Source organism: Camelus bactrianus, chromosome X (assembly GCF_048773025.1).
Source record: "Camelus bactrianus isolate YW-2024 breed Bactrian camel chromosome X, ASM4877302v1, whole genome shotgun sequence".
Lineage (NCBI taxonomy): Eukaryota > Metazoa > Chordata > Mammalia > Artiodactyla > Camelidae > Camelus > Camelus bactrianus.
This window is the reverse complement of record NC_133575.1, coordinates 61,780,648-61,805,791: the sequence shown is the minus strand read 5'-3', so window position 1 is coordinate 61,805,791 and position 25,144 is coordinate 61,780,648. Positions and strand designations below refer to the sequence as shown.

At 34.9% G+C, this 25,144-nt stretch overlaps 1 long non-coding RNA gene across 1 annotated transcript in view; it reads right to left on the bottom strand.

Moving 5' to 3' along the window:
* LOC141576330 (uncharacterized) overlaps positions 1-21,643 on the bottom strand; it is a 36,735-nt gene extending 15,092 nt beyond the window's left edge. Inside the window, exons 1-2 of the long non-coding RNA XR_012504682.1 lie at positions 21,584-21,643; positions 15,086-15,236 (exon numbers count right to left, since the gene is read on the bottom strand). This is a non-coding gene — a long non-coding RNA (uncharacterized LOC141576330). The remainder of the gene's footprint in view (positions 1-15,085; positions 15,237-21,583) is intronic.
* Between the last annotated feature and the right edge of the window lie 3,501 nt (positions 21,644-25,144).

Below are 25,144 nucleotides of genomic sequence, written 5' to 3'. Positions count from 1 at the left end.
CTTTTGCTTAGGGCTTGTCTCTCCAGCAGTCTAACTGCACACCACCATCCTGACACCATCACTGGCCTCCACTGCAATACACATGACCAGAGGAGACTGTGCAGTCACACGAGAGCATGCTGATATCCAGGGCTCCTGCAACTGCTTGTAGGCCCAAATCAGGCCTTGTTTTGTGTCACTGGAATGAAGCCTGCTCTCACCTACAACTAGTTTCTCCAATTGTACACCTGCCCAGCTCACCCCCTATCACCAGCCTCCAGTGCCATGCTCCAATGGTGAGATCCAGCAGACATAGTACTGCATGTTGACAGGGTCCACACAACTGCCATTGTAACTGCAGTTGGCCCTGGCCCTTGCTGCCTGTGTTGGCTGCCACTACTAAAAATGTTAGCAACCAGCACCTGCTACTACACTGGCACTTGCAGCTGTCCCCTGAAGCTGTGTCCACCTATGGCTCTGGCCACAACTGCTGCTTACCTTGGTCCCTACCTGCTGGACCTGGATGTACTGCTGAATACCCAACAGCACTTGCAGATTCAGTGGACACCTAACAATGCCCACCAAGGACCATGCAGTTGTTGATGTTGTGGAACCCAAAGGCTTCAGCCAATGAATCAGCAAACCTACATGGTGCCACCAGACACCCCTGAATTTGGGTGCCCTGCACCACTAAACCACTGTGATGAGAGTCTAGCACATTCCATCATGTCCTCACACATAGGTAAGTATTCTACCAAAGTCAGTCCATAAAGTCTACAATGAGTGACTGGTTCTTCAAATGAACAGATATATACAAAGCCATAGATATCATGAAGAACCAGAGACATTGCAGGCCAGGGGAGAATGGGATGATATATGCAAAGTGCTGAAAGAAGGAAATTGCAAGCCAAGAATAATTCACCCAGAAAAGTTGTCCACCAGAAATGAAGGCAAGGTGAAGACTTTCCCAAACAAACAAAATCTGAGGGAGTTCATCACCTATCACTAGACCTGCCATACGAGAAACACTGAAGGGATTTATTCAAGCTAAAATAAAAGGATGCTAACTAGTACATGAGAACATATAGAAGTAAATAACACACTGATAAAGACAAATATATGTTTTTTTTAAGATTTCACATGTAAGTAGATTCACAGACATAGAAAACAAACTTATGGTTACCAGGGGAAAGAGGGTGGGTGTGGATAAATTGGGAGTTTGAGATTTGCAGATACTAACTACTATATATAAAATAGACAAACAAAAATGCCCTACTGTATAGCACAGGGAAATATATTCAACATTGTAGTAACCTATAATGAAAAAGAATATGAAAAGGAATATATATGTATATTATGACTGAAACACTATGCAGTACACTTGAAACTGACACAACATTGTAAACTGACTATACTTCAAAAATATAGTTTTTAAAAAAGACACATATATGGTCAGATTCAGAATTCTCAAGTACTGTAATGTCATGGTGTGTTAACAACTTGACTTTAGTAGAAAGGTTGAAGGACAAAAGTGTTGAAAATAGTAGCTACAATAATTTGTTAATGGATACACAATATAAAAGGATGCAAAGTGTCACATAAAAACCATAAAATGTGTGGGGTGGGAAAAGTGAAGAGTTTTTGTATACAATCAAAGTTAAGTTTATCAGTGTAAAATATAATTTTATATCTATAAGATGTTTCAACCATGCCCTAGGATAACCACAAAACAAAAATCTATAGATACATAATAAATAAATAAAATCAAAGTATAACACTACAAAAAAGTATCAATTCACAAAGGAAGACAGCAAAAGAGGAATAGAGGAACAAAGAAACTACAAAACAGCCAGAAAACAATTATCAAGAGGGAAATAGCAGGTCTTTAGTTAGCATAATTACTTTAAATGTAAATGGATTAATGTTCCACAAGGCACAAAGTGATTGAATAAATAAAAAGGGAAGTCACAACTATATACCACCTACAAGAGATTCACTTAAACTTCAAGGACACATATAGGCTCAAATTGAAGGTATAGAAAAAGATATCCCATGCAAATGAAACAAATATAGAGCAGGGATAGCTATTCTTAGACAAAGTCAACTTTAAGTCTAAAAATGTAACAACAGACAAAAAATGGTCATTTATATAATGAAAAACGGGTTAATTTATCAAAAGATATAACAACTGTAAATATATATGCACCTAACATGGGTACACCTAATATATAAAGCATATACTAAAAGAACTGAAGGGAGGGATGTGAGGGCGATCAGGCTGCAACATCTGTCACCCCATTGATCACCAGGGTTGATATGGCTGATCTGGCTGGCTAGATGTGTGTCCACTTCCTCCTTCACCGCTCCATGAGCATCCCTCCCAGAGCTGCATGCTTGGAAGAAGAAGATGACCATCCCCAATAGAGAAGGACTGTTCTTCTTCGTCAAGGGTATACAAGTAGCTGCACTCCCCTGCTAGAACCTCCAAACAAGCTCTCAAAAGAACTGAAGGGAATAACAGACAACAATACAATAATAGTAGGGGATTTCAACTCCTCATTTTTAACAATGGATAGATCATCTGCAAAGAAAATCAATAAGGAAACATTGGACTTAAAATATACTTTAGACTAAATGAACTGAATAGATGTATGCAGAACATTTCATCCAACAGCAGAAGAAAACACACTATTCTTACATGCACATTGACTATTTGCCAGCGTACATCATATGTTAGGTAACAAAATAAGTCTCAGCATATATAAAAGATTGAAATTATGTCAAGTATCATTTCTGAAGAGAATGGTATGAAACTAAAAGTCATCAATAGGAGGAAAGCTAGAAGCTTCACATATATGTGGAAATGAAAAAACACTCTTCCGAACAATCAATGAATCAAGATGAAATAAAAAAACTTTAGACCTAAAATTTATATGAAACCACAAGAAACTCAAACAGCCACAGATATCCTGAGAAAGAAGAGCAAAGTAGGAGGCATAAAAATTCATTTCAAGCTATACCATAAACTATACTATAAACTATTTCAAGCTACACTATAAAGCTGTAGTAATCAAAATAGTATGGTACTGGTATAAAAGCAGACAAATAGACTAATGGAACAGAACTGAGAGCCCAAAAATAAACTAAAATACATATGGTCAACTAATATTTGACAAAGGAGCCAAGAATACTCAATGGAGAATAGACAATCTCTTCAATAAATGGTGCTGGATAATTGGATATTCACATGTCCAAAGAATGAAACTAGGCACTGTATTAAACCACTCATGAAAACTAAACCATAATGGATTAAAGATTTATATATAAGACATGAAATCATGAAATGTCTAGAAGGAAATATAAGGAAAAATCAACTTGACATGGACTTGGCAATGAACTTTTGGATCTGACACTTAAAGCACAAGCAGCAAAATAAATAAATAAATAAATAAACAAAAGATTGTTTCTTTTGCACAGCAAAAGAAACAATCAACAAAGTGAAAAGACAATCTATGGACAAGGAAAAAAATTACAAATCATATATCTCATAAAGGGTTAATAACCGAAATATATAAAGAACTCATACAACTCAATAGCAAAAACAAAAAACAAAAACAACACCACCAAAGCAACAAAATCAAATCTATCTGACTAAAACATAGGTAGAGGATCTGAATAGATATTTTTTCCTAAAGAAGACATACAGATGGGTAAAACATACATGAAAAGATGCTCAACATCACTAATCATCAAAGAAACCATCAAATCAAAACAACGAGATATCACCTCACACCCGTTAGAATGTTTATCTCAAAAGGACAAGAAATAAGTGTTGATGTGCACCCAATATAGGAGCACCTAAGTACATGGAACAATTACTAACAGAGATAAAGGGGGATATTGATGGGAATACAGTCATAGTTGGAGATTTTAACACCGCATTAACATCAGTAGACAGATCTTCCAGACAGAAAACAAACAAGGCAACAGAGAAATTAAAAAATACAATAGAAAAATTAGATTTGGTGGATATTTTCAGAGCATTACACCCCCCCACAAAAATAGGATATACATTATTTTCAAGTGCACATGGAACATTTTCCAGGATTGATGATGTACTTGGGCACAAAAGAAACCTCAGCAATTTTAAGAAGATAGAAATTATCTCAGGCATCTTTACTGACCACAATGCCATGAAACTAGAAATCAACAACAGAGAAACAAAGGAGAAAAAAAGGAAAGCATGGAGATTAAATAATATGTTATTAAAAAACCAATGGGTCAATGAAGAAATCAAAGCTGAAATTAAAAAATACCTTGAGACAAATGACAATGAAAGCACAACCACTCAAAATCTATGGGACACAGCAAAGGCAGTGCTAAGAGGGAAGTTTATAATGATACAGGCCTTCCTCAAAAAAGAACAATTTCAAATAAACAATTTAACCCACCAACTAAAAGAACTAGAAAAAGAAGAACAAAAAAACCCAAAAGGCAGCAGAAGGAAGGAAATGATAAAGATTAGGGAGGAAGTAAATACAATAGAGATAACAAGACCAGAGAAAAAAATCAACCAAACCAAAAGCAGTTTTTTTTTGAAAAAGTAAATAAAATCAAAAAAATTCTGGCAAAACTCACAAAGAAGAAAAAAGAGAGAGCACAAATTAGCAAAATAAGAAAGGAAAATGGAGAAATTACAACAAACAAAATAGAAATACAGAATATCATATGAGAATATTATGAAAAACTATATGGAACCAAACTGGATAACCTAGAGGAGATGGACAAGTTTCTGGAAACATACAGACCACCAAGACTGAATCAAGAAGAAACTGACCACTTGAAAAAACTGATCACTAGAAATGAAATCGAAATAGCAATTAAAAACCTCCCTACAAATAAAAGTCCAGGAACGGACGGCTTCACCGGGGAATTCTACCAAACATACAAAGAAGAACTCATACCAGTCCTTCTCGAACTCTTCCTGAAGATTGAAAAGGAGGGAATACTCCCAAACTCATTCTATGAAGCCACCATCACCCTGATACCAAAACCAGGCAAAGACACCACCAAAAAAGAGAATTATAGGCCAATATCACTGATGAACATAGACGCCAAAATCTTCACCAAAATATTAGCAAATAAAATCCAACAATGCATAAAAAAGATTATACATCATGACCAAGTGGGGTTCATCCCAGGGACACAAGGCTGGTTCAACATATGCAAATCAGTCAATGCAATACATCACATCAATAAGAGAAAGGACAGAAACCACATGATCATCTCAATCGATGCAGAAAAAGCATTTGATAAAATTCAACACCTATTTATGATGAAAACTCTAGCCAAAGTGGGTATAGAGGGAACATATCTTAACATAATAAAAGCTATATATGACAAACCTACAGCCAGCATAGTACTCAACGGTGAAAAACTCAAAAGCTTCCCACTAAAATCTGGGACAAGACAAGGCTGCCCACTATCACCACTCCTATTCAACATAGTCCTGGAAGTCCTAGCCACAGCAATCAGGCAAGAGAGAGAAATAAAAGGGATCCAAACTGGAAAAGAAGAGGTAAAAGTGTCACTATATGCCAATGACATATTATATATAGAAAACCCTAAAAGGTCTACACAAAAACTACTAGAGCTGATTGAAGAATTCAGCAAGGTAGCAGGTTGCAGATTAACGTTCAAAAATCAGTGGCATTTCTTTACACAAATGATGAATCAACAGAAAAAGAAAGTAAAGAAACAATCCCCTTTAAAATAGAACCCAAAGTAATAAAATATCTGGGAATAAATCTAACCAAGGAGGTGAAAGAATTATACACAGAAAACTATAAACCATTGATGAAGGAAATTAAAGAAGACTTTAAAAATGGAAAGATACCCATGCTCTTGGATTGGAAGAATCAATATTGTTAAAATGGTCACACTGCCCAAGACAATCTACAGATTTAATGCAATTCCTACCAAATTACCCAGGACATATTTCACAGAACTTGAAAAAATCATAATAAAATGTATATGGAACCATCAAAGACCTAGAATTGCCAAAGCATTACTGAAGAGAAAGAAAGAGGCTGGAGGAATAACTCTCCCAGACTTCAGACAATACTATAGAGCTACAGTCATCAAGACAGCATGGTACTGGTACAAAAAAAGACATATAGACCAATGTAACACAATAGAGAGCCCAGAAGTGAATCCACAAACTTTTGGTCAACTCATCTTCGACAAAGGAGGCAAGAATATACAATGGAATAAAGACAGTCTCTTCAGCGAATGGTGTTGGGAAAACTGGACAGCAGTATGTAAAACAATGAAACTAGAACACTCCCTTACACCATATACAAAAATCAACTCAAAATATATCAAAGACATAAACCAAGACAAGATACAATAAACCTCCTAGAAGAAAATATAGGCAAAACATTATCTGACATACATCTCAATGTTCTCCTAGGACAGTCTACTCAAGCAATAGAAATAAAAGCAAGAATAAACAAATGGGATGTAATTAAACTTACAAGCTTCTGCACAGCAAAGGAAACCATAAGTAAAACAAAAATACAACCTACGGAATGGGAGAAAATTTTTGCAAAAGATGAAACCGACAAAGGCTTGATCTCCAGAATATATAAGCAACTCATATGACTTAATAAGAAAAAAAGAAACAATCCAATCCAAAAATCGGCAAAAGACCTAAACAAGCAATTCTTTTAGGAAGACATACAAATGATCAATAGGCACATGAAAAAATGCTCAATATCACTAATTTTCAGAGAAATGCAAATCAAAACTACAATAAGGTATCACCTCACACCAGTCAGAATGGACATCATTCAAAAGCCCACAAATGACAAATGCTGGTTAGGCTGTGTAGAAAAGGGGACCCTTCTACACTGCTGGTGGGAATGCAGTTTGTTGCAGCCACTGTGGAAAACAGTATGGAGATTCCTCAAAAGACTAGGAATTGATTTACCATATGACCCAGGAATCCCGCTCCTGGGCATATAGTGACAAGGAACCCTACTTCAAAATGAAACCTGCACCCCAGTGTTCATAGCAGCACTATTTACAATAGCCAAAACATGGAAACAGCCTAAATGTCCATTGACAGATGACTTGATAAGGTAATTTTGGTATATTTACAGAATGGAATACTATTCAGCCATAAAAACCGACAACATAAAGCCATTTGCAGCAATATGGATGTTCCTGGAGAATGTCATTGTATGTGAAGTAAGCCAGAAGGAGAAAGAAAAATACCATATGAGATCACTCATATGTAAAATCTAAATATATATATATATGTACAAAATAGAAACAGACTCATAGACATAGAATACAAACTTGTGTTTGCCAAGGGTGCGGGAGGTGGGAAGGGATAGATTAGGATTTCAAAATGTAGAATAAATAAACAAGATTATACTATATAGCACAGGGAAATACATGGAAGACCTTATATTAGCTCACAGTGAAAAATAATATGACAATGAATATAAGTGTGTTCATGTATAACTGAAAAACTGTGCTCTACACTGGAATTTTACATAGCATTGTAAAATGACTATAACTCAATAAAAAATGTTGAAAAAAACTGTGATAAAAATAATTAACTTCATAGAAATTCAGGTTAAGCAACAATGAGGTATAATACCTGTTTCTTTAAAAAATATACACATATATCTATGAAAATAACTGAGATATATCAAAATGGATGATGGGATTATGGGTGGATTTTATTCTCTGAACCATTATTTTCAAAATTCTTAAGTGCTGCCTTTACAACATTATAAACCCAGGACATTTTCAAAAGTTTTAAGTCTGACAACATCAAATGTGGAACTTTCTATTGCTACTGGTGGAAGCACTGATTCAGACAATTGCTTTAGGAAAGCTAGTTGGCACCTAGTAAAGATGAAGACACACATAGTCTGTAAACAAACAATTCTGCTACTAGATGTATTCTCAAGGGATGATACACATGTGCAACAGAACATAATATACAGAAATATTCATAGTGGCTTTGTCTATAACAGCAAAACAATCTAAACTCCATCACAGTAGAGAAGACACATAACTCTGGTATGTTTATATGATGGACTACCACACAGTAATGAAATATAGCCAGATGCATCAGCACGGATGATGTAGCAAAACAAAGTCACAAAAGAATACATGTAATATCTAATTTATAAAACAGAATTTAATACTCCAAAAAATAAATAAATAAATAAAATGAGTTATTACCTATCCTAATAAAATGATTCCAAACATTGAAGAGGATGAGATACTCCCAAATTTATTTTATGAGGCCACCATTATTCTGATACCAAAACTAGACAAAAATATTACATAAAAAGAAAATTACAAGCCAATATCTTTGATGTCAATAGATGCAAAAATCTTTAATGTAACATTAGCAAATTGAATCCAACAATATATAGAAAGTATTATAAAACATGATGGAGTTGATTTTACTCTTAAGTCACAGGGATGGCTCAACATATGCAAATTAATGAATGTGATATACCACATTAACAAAAGAAAGGATAAAGGATCACATGTCCATCTCAATAGGCACAGAAGAAGAATTTGACAAAATTCAACATCCATTCATGATAAAAACTCTCATCAAAGTGGGTATAGAGGTACCGTATCTCTACATAATAAAGACCATTTATGACAAACCCACAACCAACATCACACTCACAGTGAAAAGCTGAAAGCCTTTCCTCTAAATTCAGGAATAAGACAAGGATGCCCACTCTCACCACTTTTATTCTACATAGCTTTGGAAGTCCTAACTCTTAACAATCAGAAAAGAAAAATAAATAAAAAACATCTAAATCAGAAGAAAAGAAGTAAAACTGTCACAATTTGCAGACAACATGATACTTTATATAGAAATCCCTAAAGCCTGTAACCAAAAATCATTAGAACTAATAAATGAATTCAGCAATGTTGCAGAATACAAGATTAATAAACAGAAATCTCTTGCATTTCTATACATTAATGATAAAATATGAGAAAGAGTAAGTTTTTAAAATCCCAATGAAAATCATATCAAAATGAATAATATAACTAGGAGCAAATCTAACCAAGGAGATGAAAGACCTATACTCTGAAAAATATAAAACACTGATGAAGGAAATTGAAGATGATTTAAAGAAATGGAAAGATATCCAGTGCTTTTGGGTTGGAAGAGTTAATACTGTTAAAATGTCCATGCTACACAAAACAATCTACAGATTTAATGTAATTCTTATAAAAAATCAATAACTATTCTCACAAAACTAGAGCAAATAATCCAAAAATTCCTATGAAACCATGAATGGCCTCAAATTGCCAAAGCAATCTTCAGAAAAAGGAACAAAGCTGGAGCTCTGCTCCCTGACTTCATTCTATACTACAAATCTCCAGTAATCAAAACAACATGATACCAGCATAAAATAGACACATAGGTCAATGGAAAATGAAAGAGAGTCCAGAAATAAACCCACACATCTATGGTGAATTGATCTATGACAAAGGAGGCAAAAATATGCAATGGAGAAAAGACAGTCTCTTCCATGAGTGGTGCTAGGAAAACTGGATCGCTATACATAAAACAACAAGATTAGTACATTACCTCTTGTCTTATGCAAAAATAAAATAAAAATAGATCAAAGACTAAATGTAAGACCAAACCCATAAAATTCCTAGACGAGAACATACGTATGACACTTTATTAAATAAATTGTAGCAATATTTTTTGATGTATCCTAAAGAAAAGAAAGAAAATAAAAATAAAAATGGGACCTAATTAAACTTAAAAGTTTTTCACAGCAAAGGAAATCATCGATAAAACAGACCATCTATGCAATGGGAGAAAATATTTGCAAATGATGCAACTAACGGGGGGTTAATATCTAAAATACATACAGCACATACTTTTTAATATGTGAAAATTGAGGACTTTTATTGACATTTATATGTTTTTGGAGAAAATCATGCACATGTAAAAGCTTGACATTTGGTATGAGAATTACTCACACTTTATTTTGACATAAATTCTTTAATATAGGGGTCAGACATAATTTTTCATTTCAACAGGACTTTCGCATGATTACAATTACAAAATTGGCACACTATTTTTAAAAAACTAAATCAAACAGAGCTCATACAACTCAATATCAAAAAACAAACAATCCTCTGTCCAATCAAAAAATGGACAGAGGACCTAAATAGGCATTTCTTCAAAGACGCACAGATGGCCAATAGGCACATGGAAAGATGCTCAGCATCACTATCTATAGAAAAATGAAAATGAGAACAACAATGAGATACTACCTCACATGTGTCAGAAGGGCTATCATCAAAATGTCTACAAATAATAAATGTTACAGAGGATGGGGGGAAAAGGGAACACTTCTACACTATTGGAGGGAGTGTAAATTGGTGCAGCCACTGAGGAAAATAATATGAAGGCTCCTTAAAAACTAAAAACAGATTGATCATATGATCTAGCAATTTCACTCCTGGGTATACATTTGGAAAAAATGAAAACATTAATTTGATAAGATGCATGCACCCAAGATTTATATCAGCGGTATTTACAATACCCAAGATAAGAAAACAACTCAAATGCCCATCAATGGATGGATGGATAAAGAAGATGTGATATATATATACAATGGAGCATTAATCAGCCATAAAAAAAGAATGAAATTCTGCCATTTGCAGCATTGTGGATGGACATTATTCTCAGTGAAATAAGTCAGACAGAGAAAGACAAATATTATATGATATCCCTTATATGTGAAATCTAAAAGATAATACAAATGAGTGTATATGGAAAATAGAAACAGACTCACAGACATAGAAAATAAACAACTGGTTACCAAAGGGGAGAGGGTAGGGGGAGGGCAAATTAAGGATATGAGATTAAGAGATGCAAACTACTATGTATAAATAGATAAACAACAACATTATACTGGATAGCACAGGAATTACAGCCGTATCTTGTAATAGTTTTTAATAGTGTATAATCTGTAAAAATATTGAATCACTATGCTGTACACCTGAAGCTAATATGATATTGTAAATCAACTATACTTCAATTAAAAAAATCACCAAATACATAAAAGTCATACTTAACCTTTTAAAAATAAATAAAAACAAAAAAGAAGAATTAATGCCAATTCTTTTAAAATTCTTCCAAAAATTGAGTGGGAAAGTTCACAAAGCCATTTTATGATTACCCTACTATCAATGCAAGATAATGATAGTATAAAAAAAGAAAACTACAAGCCAATTATTCTTATTAATATGGATACAAAAAGTTTTTACAAAATACTAACAAACCAAAATCAATAGCACATTAAAAGGATCATACACCATAATCATATGAGACATTCCTGGGATGCAAGGTGTCAGTAAATGTGACACCACATTAGGAGAATGAAAGACATCCATCCCAATAGTATAGAAAAAGCATTATACAAAATATGTTTTCATAATAAAAACTCTGAAAGAATAAGGTATACAAGGAACATAACCTAATAAAGGCCATATATGACATACCCATGGCTGACATCATACTAGACATTGAAAATTTGAAAACTTTCCCTCTACAATCAAGTATAAGACAAGGGTGTTCATTCTCACCACTCGTATTTAACAGAGTATTTGAAATCCTAGTCAGAGAAAGTAGGCAAGAAAAGAAATAAAAGGCATCCAAAATGGAAAGAATGAAATAATATTGTCTCTATTTGTTTATGACATGAATTTGTACATAGAAAACTCTAAAAACTCCCTCAAAATGTATGTCCAAATAAACAAATAAAATAAAATTTCAAGATACAAAATCAATAACCAAAAATCCATTCCATTTCTATACACTTACAATGAAATGAAAAAGAAATTAAGAAAATCCCACTTACAATAGCATCAAAAATACTTAGGAATAAATTTAACCAAGGATGTATAAACTGAAAGCTAAAAAACATAGAGGAAAGAAATTGAAAAGGAGAGACACAAATGGAAAGACATTTCATGTTCATGGTTAAATTAAATGTTAAAATGTCTGTAATATCCAAATGTGTCTATAGATTAAATGCATTCTTGTCAAAATTCCAGAGGCATTTTTCACAGAAATAGAAAAAACAATTCCACAATTCATATGGAACCACAAAAGACCCCAAATAGTCAAAGTACCATGAGAAACAACATTTACTTATTTCAAAATATATTACAAAACAATAGTAATCAAAACAACATGGTAGTGGCATTAAAATGACACATACAACAGTGAAATGGAATAAGAGTCCAGAAATAAACCCATGTATATGGTCTACTAATATTTTACAAGCAAGGAATAACACTAAATGGGTAAAGGTTAGTATCTTCAACAAGTGGTATTGGGAAAACTGGATAGCCACATGAAAAGAATGAAAGTGTACCCCTATCTTACATCATACACAAAAAGTAACTCAATATGGATTAAAGAGTTCAATGTAAGTCCTGAAACCATAAAACTCCTAGAAGAAAAAAAAAAGGGGGGGGGGAATCTTCTTTACCTTGGTCTTGGCAATGATTATTTGGATATTAGACCCAAAGCATAAAAAACAAAAGGAAAAATCAACAAGTAAAAGTATATCAAACTAACAAGCTTATGCACAGCAAAAGAAACAATCAAGAAAATAAAAAGGCATTGTATGAAATAAGGAAATATTTTAAAACCATCCATCTGATAAGGGGTTAATAATATACAAAATATATAAGGAACTAATACAACTGAACAGTTTAAAAAGTAATCTCATTAGAAAATCAGCCAAGGACATGAATAGGCATTTTTCCAAAGAACACATAAAATTGAACAATAGGTACATGAAAAGGTGCAAAACATTACTAATCATTAGGGGAGTGGTTATCAAAACCACAATGAGATGTCCCTGTTAGATTCACTATTTTCAAAATGACAAGAGATTGGAAGTGCTAGTGAGGATGTGGAGAAAAGAAAACCATTGTACAGTGTAGATAGGAAAGTAAAATGGTGCAACCAGCATAGAAAACAGTATGGAATGTCCTTTAAAAAATAAAAATACAGCTTCCATATGATCCAGCAATCACACATCTGGGTTTTATACAAAGAAAGTGAAATCACTATTTTGAAATGGTATTTGCATCCCTTGTTCATTGTTGCATTATTTACAATAGCCAAGACATGGAAATGGCCTAAGTGTCTATCAACAGTTGAAAGGATAACAAAAATGTAATGTGTATGTGTATGTGTCTGTGTGTAATGGAACATTATTAATCCATCAAAATGAAGGGAATTCTGCCAATTGTGATTACATGGATGAACCTCCTTGAGGGTATTATGTTGTGAAATAAGTCATACTGAGAAAGCCAAATACTGTATGATCTCACTTATATGTAAAATCTAAAAAAACCAACCAAACAAACAAATCCAAACAGTGTAGACTGGTGCCTCCCAAGAACTAAGCAAAGTGGCAGAATCAGATAAAATTAGTCAAAGCGTACAAACTTCAAGTTATAAGATGAATCAGTTCTGGGAATGTAATGTATAGCATGATGACTATAGTTAAGAACAATATATTATATACTTGAAAGTTGCTAAGAGGGTAAATCTTAAAAGTTCTTACCACACACCAAATTGTACATATGTGTGGCCCTGAATCTGTTAACTAACTTTATTGTGTTAATGATTTAATAATATATATGTATGTCAAATCATCATGTTGTACACCACGTTATATGTCAATTATTTCTCAATAAAGCTGAAAAAACACTTGATATGAAATATTACAGATGGATAAGTAATCCATTCAACATTATTATAAGAAATTTCAACTTTATGTTTGTTAATAAAATAAAAAGAAGAGTTGGTAGGTTATATGAATATAATTTTCTTATAAACTTCTGAATATTGGTTAAAATATTTTTACAAGTATTTCCTACATGTGAATAAAACCAAACCTTTCTTGTTGACTGTCAAGGATCTGAGGAACTCATTATTCCCAATTTGGATTATGAAATCCCTATAACAATTCTGAGCAGAAAAACTAGTAAATATTCACAAAGTTGATGTCAGTAAAAATAGCACAATAAGGGCCTCTGAAAAATCTCTCCTTTGAGAAAAACAAAGTGAAAAATGCCAAAAATTATTATAATCAACATTTTCAGAATTCTGGAAATTAACAAAAGTTTTGCAGCAAACCAGAAATGACTTATTGAATAAAAACAGCTAAATTTTAGTAAGAACTGTAAACTCACAAAGCATTTTAATGTGTCTTATTCCCATCTACATTTCTGCAACTCCATGGTAGCCATTAAAATCAATAACCTATAATCACAGTTAAAAACAGCAGCTGGGCACCAACAGAGGACAAAAAATGGGGTTGGAGAGACTTAAATCTTATTCTCAGAGAGTTTTCATTATTTTTTCTGTCTTCTGGTTTTTTGGAAGACATCACTTGCAAGGCTGTCTTTATTTAACCTAAACTGGAGTTTTCCCAGTGCAAAAAGCATTTTACTTGGGAGCATTTGACAAAGACATTTGGAGAGTTGTGCACATACTCAGGAAAAACCTCTGAAGACTGTAATCTCTCAACTCTGGCCGACTCTGAAGTTCTGTACAAGCAGGAAGTTAAAGCTAAGGGAGAACAGTCAATATCCTGGTTCACTTTTTAAGGCAAGCCCAATCATGCTGACAAAGGCTGTTGGCAGAGACAGACAAACTTATTGGTTCTAGGCATTTAAAAAAACTCTCCTACAATTATCTGACCACTAGGCTAAATAAGCAGAGATTTCACTGTGCACACATGACCAAAAATATACATTTCATAGATTAGTTCAGAAAGTTTACTTAAAAAATAATAATGTAGCAACATGGAAAAGTAGGCAGCTCCAAAATGCTGTCTGTGCACAGAACAATCAAAAACAACCATTAACTATCCAGAACTAACTTTGTCAGAACTCTGGAAGATAATAAAAGAACTTATACCAACCAAGTGAATACTGAATCAAGAAAAAATAAACTAAAAGTTGCAGAAAAAATTTGTGATACTTTTACTTGCATTTGACTTACCTCTTTCCTGGCTTGGCAGCAGTCTTGTAGATAGTGGTCTGCATTTCCAGTGTGAGAACCTAGTCTCTGGTTCCGTAGAGAGTAGGGTCAACATCATTTGCAATGATTGTGTTTGTCTGTCCTACTAAAATGGACTATCTGAAAAACTGACCTGAAAAATATTTGAATAAATAATGGCTGAAAATTTCCTGAATTTGAAGAAAGTCATGAAGAAACAAGTCTGACAATCTCTGTAAATCTTAAGAAGGATAAACTCAAATTGGTATACACTGAGACACATTATAGACAAATTATCAAATGCCAAAACAAAGAGAGACTCATGATAGCAGCAGAAAGAAAATTGTCACATTCAAGTGGGCTTCAATAAGATTAAGAACTGGGAAGGGGAATCAAGATGGTAGGGGAGGGGAATCAAGATGGTAGAGTAGCGGGAGGTGGAGGTCATGTCCTCCCACAAACACATCAAAAATACATCTACGTGGTCGGGGCTACATTGAAACCAAAACTGAATGCTAAACAACCATCAAAAAAGACTGGAACCTAGCAAAACAGAGCTCTTGCAACTGGAAACATAAAGAGGGAACCACAGCAGGACTGTAGGAGGTGCATGCTCACAATATAATTGCACCCCATACCCCTCAGGTGGGCGACCCACAAACTGAAGATTTGTTAAGCCTCAGAGGCCCTCCCATAGGAGTGAGAGCTCTAACCCCATGTCAGGTACCACAGCTCAGGTTTTGGCATTGGGAAGAGAAGGAGACCCCAGGACATCTGGTTTTGAAGGACAGGGGGGCTTGGCTCCAGGACTCCCACGGGACTGGGGTAAACAGAGACTTCATTCACTTGGGAAGCAGGTGCAGAAACCGTGTGTCCCAGGTCCAAGGGCAGAGGCAGTGATTTCACAGGAACCTGGGCTAGGCATGCGTGCTGGATTTGGAGGGTCTCCTGGGGATGTGGAAGATGACTGTGGCTCACTCAGGGGACATAAATGCTGGTGGCAGACATTCCAGGAGTGTTCATCTACATGAGCTTTCCTGGAGGCTGACATCTTGATTGGATCATTAGCACCAAGGCCCAGCCCCACCCAACAGCCTGTAGTGAAGCCTCAGGCCAAACAACATACAGGGTGGGAACACAGCCCCACCCATCAGCAGACTTCCTAAGGCACAAAGGCTTCTAGACACAGCCCTATTCACCAGAGGTCCAGGACCAAGTTTCACCCTACAGTGGGAAAGCACTGGCTCCTCCTGCCAGGAAACCTGCATAAACCTCTAGTCCAGCCTCATCCACCAGGGGGGGTGATACCAGAAATGAGAAAATAATAATCCCAAAGCCTGTGGAAGAAATCCATAAACACATAGACAGATAGACATTATGAGGTGGCAAAGGAATATCTCCCAGGCCAAGGCACAAGATAAAATCCCAGAAGAAGAAATAAGTCATGAGGAGATAGGCAATTTATCTGAGAAAGAGTTTAAAGTAATGATGGCCAAGATGTTTAGAGAACTCAAGAGGAGTATAGATGCACAGAGCGAAGTTTTTAGCAAAGGGTTGGAAAATATAAAAAATACCCAGAATTGAAGAATAAAATCGCTGAAATGAACAATATGCTAGAAAGAACCAAGAATAGACTAAATGAGGCAGAAGAACAGATCAGTGAGCTAGAAGACAGATTAGTGGAAATCACTACTTCAGAACAGGAAAAAGAAAAAAGAATGAAAAGAACTGAGAATAGTTTAAGAGAACTCTGGGACAACATGAAGACAGTAATATTCACATTATAGGGGTCCCAGAAAGAGAAGAGAGAAAGGACCTCAGAAAATTTTTGGAGAGATAATCAGTTAAAACTTCCCCAACTTGGGAAGGGAAACAGTCACCCAAGTCCAAGAAGTGCAGAGAGTACCACACAGAATCAACCCAAAGAGGAACACACCAAGGTACATAGTCATCAAATTGACAGTTAAGGATAAGGAGAAAATATTAAAATTAGCAAGAGAAAAGCAACAAATAACATACAAGGGAACTCCCATAAGGTTATCAGCTGATTTTTCAGCAGAAATCCTACAGGCCAGAAGGGAGTGGCATGATATATTTAAAGTGATGAAAGGAGGAAACTTACAACCAAGAATACTCTATCCAGCAAGGTTCTCATTCAGACTTGATGGATAAATCAAAAGCTTCACAGAAAAACAAAAGCTAAAAGATTTCAGCACCAGCAAACCAGCTTTACAACAAATGTTAAAGGACCTTCTCTAGTCATCAGACTATAAGAAAAGAGAAAAAAAGAAGAAAGAGAAAAAAAGAGACCTACAAAAGATTGCTTGGGCTGTTTGGGGTCTTTTGTGGCTTCTTATAAATTTTGGAATTGTTTGTTCTAGTTCTGTGAGGAATGTCATGATTATTTTGATGGGGGTTGCATTGGATCTGTGGATTGCTTTGGGTAGTGTGGCTATTTTGATAGCGTTATATATATATATATCTCCACATGCTGCAACTTCATTATCTATTCAACTATTGATGTGCATTTAGGATGCTTCCATATCTTGGCAGTTACAAATAATGATGCTGGTAATAGCAGGATGTATGTATCTTTTTGAATTAATTCTTATTTTGTGGTTGGCTTTATTCCTTTGATAACTATGTAAGTTTAAAAAGCTAAAGCTCTGAACATTCTGAGAAACAATGAACAGCACATATATGTAAATTAGAACATATATGTGTGGTAAAAAAATTACCTATCAAGCCATGAAAGACATGGAAGAAACATAAAAGACATATTACTAAATGAAAGAAGCCAGTCTGAAAAGTCTACAAAATGTATGATTCCAAACAAATGACATTCTGGAAAAGGCACATCTATAGAAACAATAAAAAGTTAGTGTTTTCCAGGGATTTTGGGAGATGGAGGGAGGGAGGAATGAATAGATGGAGCACAGGGGATTTTTAGGGCAATGAAATTATTTGGTATGATACTCTAGTGGTGGCTACATGTCATTATGCACTTGTAAAAACCCATAGAATGTACAACATCAAGAGTGAACCCTAATGTAAACTATGGAATTTGGTTGATAATGTGTCCACGTTGGTTCATCAATTGTACCAAATATGCCACATTGATGAGGAATGTTGAGGGTAGGGGAGTATATATGTATGGGTGTGGAGGGCTATGTGCAAACTCTCTGTATTTTCTTCTCAGTTCTGAAACTGCTCTAAAAGAATAAAGTCTATTAAAAAATTCATCTACATGTGGAAAAATTCTCACAGAAAAACTAAGGAAAACTGGCAGATTTCCTCTACAACCAAAGCTGCAAGAAAGATCTCCACCTAATGGGGTAGGACAGAAAAAAATAAGGCATGAAGTCAGGACTTGCACCCCTGGGAAGGATCTGTAAGGAGCAGAAGGTCCAAGCAGGTGGACTATGCCCCTGAGGAGCCCCATTGTCTGCTGGAGACAGACAGAAGGACTGGAGAACCCTAGGCTCTACTTGTGAGGAGTGCACACATGCTGGCTTGTTAGGAATCAGGATAGAGAGAGGTTTGTGCTGGCAGCTGCTGCCTTGCCACTCTTCAAACCTGAGGGGCAAACACCCCAACCCAGCTCACTCAACACCACAGCCTGGTATGAGATGAGGGCAAAGATTCGGTATAACTATGCAGAGACAGACCAAGGCACCTGGGATGTGATCAGGGCAGAACCCTGTGGGAAACATTGTCGGCACACACATCATGGGGGATTTGAGTCTAGCTGGGCCGACACTGTCACTGTGCATACCAGCTAACACCACAAGAACACACAGCAGCTAAGTGCTGAATCTCTGACAGACAGACCCTGGGAGAAGACACAATCTAGCTAAGCAGAGACAGCCTGGAGGGCCTGGAGTGTAATACAGGATGAGCCATGGAGCCCATTGTCAACAAGTGCACAGTGGTGATGGGTCAACCTTGGCAGACATTGTCAGCATGCACATCAGGCAACACCACAAGAAATGAAGCAGCTAAGTACTGAATCTCAGGCATTCAGGCCAAGGGCAGTGTATTTAGTGATCCATTTCCTGACGGGAGCACCCCAGCTCCACCCATTACACAATGCTGCTTGTGCCCAATCTGGGGTAGAGAGGTCTTCAGGTCAGTCTGCCACAGAGGCAGCCAATGTCCCAGGTGGCAACACAGCCACCTTGATTTCTACAGCCACAATACCCTGACCTCTAGCCCCAGCCTATTCCACAACACAGCCTTACACTAAATCTAGGACAAACACAAAAAAAGAAAGGAACACAAACTTGGGCTTCTGCTAGTGGAACTGCAGATACCTATACAGGCAGTGCATAGATTCACTGTGGACACACAGGTCTCACTTACTTCAGCAATCACCTCCTTTGGGACATGGCACACACTCAAGGGTGTGTGTAACCTAACTGAAACTGAACTTCAAGGAATCTACTCCAAAAACTGGGGAGCATACTCCATCCCCAACAGGGTGGTGACAGTCGCAAACAAAGAGGCCCCACCTCACATTCAGCACAGGTTCTGGATACCACAACACCAATCACACCCCCTATCAAGGGGATAATGGTCAGCACATGCTTAGTAAAGACATGGCTGGCATTCATAGCAAAACCAGTCCTCACATCAAAAATATGTGACACACACAGTCTACACAGAGATGCTCCCACAAGAAAACACCCCTTCAAGATCAAAGTAGATAATAACTCTCCTAAATGTATAAAGACAAAGTAGTCAAGTAAAATAAAAAAGAAGAGGAACTACTCTCAATTAAAAGAGCAAGAGAAATTCCTCAAAAGAGAAAAGTAATAAAATAAACCTCACAGTTTAATAGACAGTGAGATCAAAAAGGAGATAATAAAAATGCTAAAGAATTAAGAAAGATTATTCTTTCTTAATTATTATTAATATAGATGTAGATCATTGTAACAAGGAATTAGAAAATATAAAGATGAACCAATCAAAATTAGACAATTCAATTATTGAGGTAAAAACCAATCTAGAAGCAATGAATAGCAAACTAAATGACACTGAAGAACAAATAAGTGATCTAGAAGATATAATAATGGAATCATCCAATCAGAACAGAAAAAATGAAAGCAACATATGAGCTCTATGGGATAACAGAAAGCATGCCAACCTATGCATAATAGGGTTCCAGAAGGAGAAGAAACATAAAGGGGGGATTGAAAATATATTTGAAGAAATTATGGCTGAAAATTCCCCAAACCTAAAAAAGGAAGCAGGTATTCAGGTACAGGAATCACAAAGGATCTCAAACAACATGAACACAAACAGGGCCACACCAACACATATCATAATTAAAATGGAAAAATTAAAGAGAAGCTTCTAAGGCAACAAGAGAAAACAAAGAGTCAGCTACAATGGAATCCCCCCATAAGGCTATCATCTGATTTCTATGCAGAAAATTTGCAGAACAGAAGGGAGTGGCATGTTATATTCAAAGTCCCGAAATGGAAAAATCTGCAACCCAAGATACTCTACCCAGCAAGATTACCATTTAAAATAGAAAGATAAAGAATTTCTCAGACAGGCAAAAACTAAAAGAATTCAGCAATAGTAAACCTAACCTGAAAGAAATATTGAAAGTTCTTCTCTAAACAGAAAAGAAGCAAGAATATATAGGAAAGGGAAAATCACAATAGGAAAGGCAAATATATAAAGAGATTAAAGATCACTGAAATAAGCCAGTACATTCAAAAAAAATTTTGTAAAAATAATTATAACTATAATAGAAAATGATAAGCATGAAGATGTAAAATAAGACATCAAAATCACAAAATGTGGGGAAGAGGAGTACAAAAATATAGATCTTTTAAATGTGTTTTAAATTGCATGACTATTAGTTGAAAGCAAGTAGATATAGTTATGAATCAGCAGACTTAAATTCTATGGTAACCACAAGTCAAAACTTACAGTAGATTCATAAAAACCAAAAAGAAAGGAAATCAAGCACAATACAAAAGAAAATCATCAAACCACAAAAGGAAATACAAAAAGAAGAAATGAACAAATAAGAACTACAAAAACAAATGGAAAGCAAGGTTCAAATGGCAACAGGTATAATAATTACTCTAAATGTCAATGGAATAAATGCTCTGATCAAAAGATATACAGAGGCTGATTGGCTAAAAAATGATAACCTACAATACACTGCCTACAAGAGACTCACTTCAAGGTGAAAGACACACACAGATTGAAAGTGAGGGAATGGAAAAGATATTTGATGCAAATGAAAATGACAAGAAACTGTAGGTAGAAATACTCATATAAGATAAAACAAACTTTAAAACAAAGTTCATAAAAAGACAAAGAAAGACATTATATAATGATATAAAATCAATACAATTAGTGGATATTACAATTCTTAACATATGTGCACTTAATACAGGAGCACCTAAATATATAAAACAAATACAAACATAAAAGGAGAAATTGACAGGAAAACAACAATAGTAGGAGACTTTAACATACCACTGACTTCAATGAACAGGACTTCCAGAGAGAAAATCAATAAGACAACAGAGGTCCTAAAAGACAAAATAGTAGAGTTGTACTTAATTGGTATCTACTGGACACTTCATTCAAAAAAATGCCAAAATACATATTCTTTTGAAGCACACATGGAATATTCTCTAGGATAGATCATATGATAGGTCATAAAACAAGCATCAACAAATTCAAGAGGATAGAAATTATTTCAATCATCTTTTGTGACCACAATGATATGAAACTAGAAATCAACCACAGAAAGAAAACAGTAATAGAATGAACACATATAGACTGAAAAACATGTTACTAAAAAACCAATGGGTCAACATCGAAATCAAAGTAAAAACAAAAAATACCTGGAGACAAATGACAATGAAAACATAACCTTACAAAGTCTATGAGATGCAGCAAAAGCAATTCTAAGAGGGAAGTTCATAGTAATACAGGCCTTCCTTAAGAAACAAGAAAAATTCCAAATAAACAACCTAAACTACCACATAAAACAATTACAAAGTAATAACAACAAAAAACAAAATAAGTAAAAGGAAGAAAATAATAAAGATCAGGGAGGAAATAAATAAAATAGAGATTAAAACAATAGAAAAGGTCAATAAAACAAAGAGTTGGTTTTTTGAAAATATTTTTAAAAATTGAGAAATTTATATCCAGGCCCAATAAGAAGAAAAGAGAACCCAAATAAACAAAATATGAAATGATAAAATAACAACTAATATCACATATATAAAAAATCATAAGAGAATAGAATGAACAGTTACATGCTAACAAATTGAAGAAAGAAATTAAAGAAATGGACAAGTTTGTTGAAACATATAGCCTGCCTGAGACAAGAAGAAACATAATTTGAACAGACTGATTACTAGAAGTGAAATAGAATCTGTATTTTCAAAATTCCTTTCAAACAAAGGTTTAGGACTGGACAGCTTCACTAGGGAATTGTACCAAACATACAAAGAAGAACTTATATGCATTGTTCTCAAACTATTCTAAAAAGTTGAAGAGAAGGGAACACTTCCAAATTCATTTTTTGCAGCAAACATCACCCTGATACCAAAACCAAAGACACCACAATAAAAGATAATTACAGACCAATATCTTTGATGAATGGAGATGCAAAAATCCTAAAAGGAATATTAGCAAAATGAATCCAAAAATATATAAAAAGGATCAAACACCATGATCAAGTTGGGTTCATTCCAGTATCTCAAGGATGGTTCCACATATGCAAATCAATCAATGTGATACACCACATTAACATAAGGAAAGACAAAAATCACATGGTCATTTCAATACATGCAGAAAAAGCATTTGACAAAATTCAAAATCCATTCATGATTAAAACTCTCACCAAGTGGCTACGGAGGGACTGTATCTCAAGATAATAAAATAAAAGCTATTTACAACAACCCACAGCCAACATAATGCTCAACAGTGCAAAGTTGAAAGACTTCCCACTATATTTAGGAAGAAGACAAGAATGCCCACTTTCACTGCTTCTATTCAACATAGTATTTAAAATCCCAGCCACAGCAATCAGATAAGGTAAATAAAAAAGTTATCCAAATTGGAAGGGAAGAGATAAAACTATCACTGCTTTAAGGTGGCATGATATTCTATAGAGAGCCCTAAAATCTCCACACAAAAATTATTAGAGCTAATAAAAGAATTCAGAAAGGTAGCAGGATTCATGATTAATATACAGAAACCTGTTACCTTTCTTTACATTACCAAAGAAATATCAGAAAGAGAAAGTAAAAAAAAAAATCCTGTTTAAAATTTCATTAAAAATAAAATAAATACCTAGGAATAAACTTGACCAATGAGGTGAAAGACCTATATGCTGAAAACTATACAATAATTATAAAGGAAATTGAAGATGATTCAAAGAAGTGGAAAGATAACCTATGTTCTGGAATTGAAAGAATTAATATTGTTAAAGTGGCCATAATACCCAAAGCAATCTACATTTAATGCCATCCCTATCAAATACCATGACATTTTTCACAAACTTAGAACAAATAATCCTAAAATTTACATGGAACCACAAAAAAACTCAAAACTGGCAATGTAATCCTGAGAAGGAAGAACAAAGCTGGAGGCATAACCCTCCCAGACCCTCCCAGACTTCAGACTATACAAAAAGCTACAGTAATAAAACAGCATAATATTGGCACAAAACAGACATATGGATCAATGGAATAGAATAGAGTCCAGAAATATACCCATACACCTAGAGTTAATTAATCTATGACAAAGCAGGCAAGAATATACAATGGAGAAAAGACAATCTCTTCCACAGGTGGTGTTGGAAAAGCTGGACAGCTGCATGTAAATCAGTGAAATTAGAAGACTCCCTTACACCATATCCAAAAAACAAAACAAAGAAACAAACTCAGAATGGTTAAAGACCTAAGTATAAGACATGACACCATAAAACTCCTAGAGGAGAACACAGGCAAAACATTCTCTGATTTAAATCATAGCAATATTTTCTTAGATCAGTCTTCCAGAGCAAAAGAAATGGAAGTAAAAATAAACAAATGGGACCCAATTAAATTGAAATCTTCTTCAAAGCAAAGGAAATCATAACCAAAATTAAAAGACAACCTACAGAATTGGAGAAAATGTTTGAAAATGATGCGACCAACAAGGGGTTTATATCCAAAATATAAGCAGCCCTTACAACTCAATATTGAAGAAACAAATGACCCAATCAAAAAATGCACAGAACACCTAAATACACATTCCTCCAAAGAAGACACAAAGATGGCTAATAGGCACATGAAAGATGCTCAATATCACTAATAATTAGAGAAATGTAAACCAAAACCAAAATGAGCTATCACTTTGCCCTGTTCAGAATGGCTATCATCAAAAGGTCTACAAATATCAAACCTGGATAGGGTGTGGAGGAAAGGGAGCCTTGATACACTGTTGGTAGGGATGTAAATTCACATAACCACTATGGGAAACTGTATGGACATTCTTTTAAGAAAAAAAACTAGAAATAGAGTTACAATATGATCCAGCACTCCCATTCCTTGGTATATATCTGGAAAATACGAAAACTTGAATTTGAAAAGATACATGTACCCCAATGTTCATAGCAGCACTATTTACAATAGTCAAAATGTGGAAATAATTCAAATGTCTATCAACAGATGATTGGATTAAGATGTGGTGTGTGCATGTGTGTGAATGTATGTATGTATGTGTATACATATATAATGGAATATTACTTAGCCATAAAATGATTGAAATATTGCCATTTGCAGCAAAGTATATGGAGCTAGAGAATATTATACTTAGTGGAGTAAGTCAGACAAGGGAAGACATTCTATAGGATACTACTTATGTGTGAAATCTAAAAAATAATGCAATGAATCTGTATAAATAAAACAGGAAAGATAACCCATGCTACTGGATTGGAAGAATCAATATTGTTAAAATGGTCACACTGCCCAAGGCAATCTACAGATTTAATGCAATCCCTATCAAATGACCCAGGATATATTTCACAGAACT